This window comes from Acyrthosiphon pisum, chromosome A2 (genome assembly GCF_005508785.2).
Source record: "Acyrthosiphon pisum isolate AL4f chromosome A2, pea_aphid_22Mar2018_4r6ur, whole genome shotgun sequence".
NCBI lineage: Eukaryota > Metazoa > Arthropoda > Insecta > Hemiptera > Aphididae > Acyrthosiphon > Acyrthosiphon pisum.
In genome coordinates this window covers 76,798,298-76,800,365 of record NC_042495.1, presented here as the reverse complement: position 1 = coordinate 76,800,365, position 2,068 = coordinate 76,798,298, and positions in this window count along the sequence as shown.

Below are 2,068 nucleotides of genomic sequence, written 5' to 3'. Positions count from 1 at the left end.
GTAGTTATAGGTATTAGGTACGTGTTCGTTTATCAAGGTGTTCACATATCACGGTATTCGTTATTACTTATTTATTAACCTAGTAATACCTAATGTATGCCAGTATTTTTAAAAATAAAGTTGTTATTTATTTATTTATCAGGTTTATATACCTTACTTATTTTTTAGTTTTTTATTACCAAAATTTCAATAATATGTTTTATGATTTTTCAAAAATAATATAAATATGTTGCTACATAGTACATATATTTAAGCATATTTTGAGAATTTCGACTGCATATTTCGATAATTTTTAGTGCAACAAGTCAAGTCCTGAACCCTAAATTTATTTATATACGATAACTGTAAAAACTTGGTTTTAATCTATACTTAAAGCACCCCCCCATTTGATAATCCTGGCTACGACACTGTGTGCAACACTACTTTAATGCTGCGCGGAGGAACTCGTGTTTGGTGTTTTTTTCGATTTTTTTGTCCGAGCACAGCGCACTGAGCGAGTGGCAACGCTAGGAGATTATGTGCTCTTTAACAATTTTGTTTAATTCCGAGGCCTGCCCAAGGTGGTTTTACATACGATTAGCAAATCGGGGGATATTTTCGATTTTTTTGTCCGAGTGATATTCAATTTTAAGTATATTTTATTTTAATGCGCATTAGGATATACCTACGCAAAAAAATGTAGTTTTTGAAGTTTTTCATCAATATCTTCAAAACGAAGTTTTTCCGGGCTTTTTTTTTACATTCTTACAAAGCACCCTATAACAAAAAGTTTGGACTATTTTTAAGTGAACACATATGCGGGTGTGGGAGCATCACCCCCAGGGGCGGACTGGCTATTTTTGGCCCGTGGTGCAAAATTAATTAGGGGCCCGTAATTTTTTTTCAAACCTACCTAAATTAGGAAAGAGCCCTTGGTTTTATAAGTAAATATAAAAAAAAAATTAAGAATAACATGATGTTTATTTGTAGAGATGTTGAAACATGTTATTTTATTTTTATTTTGTATAATACCGTATTATACCAGTATTATACCGTATACCGACTGTGGTAATCGGGGGCCCGGATCATAAATACAAACGGGGACCCGGGGTGCTACTTGGTGTATAGCACCCCGGGCCAGTCCGCCCCTGATCACCCCCACGGGTTACTTTTCATGTAATATCAGTTGAGGGCTACAGCCTCTCCAACATTTGAGCCCTAGTTGCATCACTGGTACTTTCTTAACATTTTTAAAAATTTCAAAAATTGTAAATTGTTCTTTTTTTCCTTGTTCTTTTTTTCCGGGATTCGATTCATTTGTATATGCTATAATATTGAGTACCTATATGCTGTTTTTTTTACAGTGATATAAGATTAATTTTTTTGTGCTCTGATGTACAGTTGTATAGTTGTTGACTGTTGAGTATGTCATTGTACATACCACATTTGTACCTAATGGATGTGTTAGAATTGAAATTAATGATACATCATTACATACAAAAAAAATTCTGCAGCTCGGAGACAATCTGTCATCCAGCATCCTAGCATACTTCTTTAAATAGTATACCTACTTCTATAAATAATTAAAATTTGTTGGTTTTTTTCTATAAATTATGTCAATAAAATTCGTTTTGTTAAAAAGTTTGAAAATTTAATACAAGGTTCCTTAAAAATTGTTATAATATTAGTTGATAAAGATCCATAGTCACGATTTGTTTTATAAGTATTTAAAGTATTTAAAGATATTTATAAAAATATCGAAAATATTCAAATTTATTTTACCTAGTGGCTAGTTAATAAGTTATAAAATGTTCATTTTTTATAGCTAAGGATTTAAAATTTAAAACAAGAATTCTCATAAATATTTACTGTGTTAAAATAAAAATTGTATACAGTTGTTTTTACAGACATTTTACAGACCAAGTTCAAATTTGGATGAAATTACATATTAAAATCAAGAATAAGAATTTTAGTTATTTATTCATCATTTAAAAATATTATTAATATTTATTTGTATTTCATGGCAGTGGCGTGCCGCCGTGCCCAGGAAATTTCAATGGGGGGGGATATATTATGTTATAAATTTTTT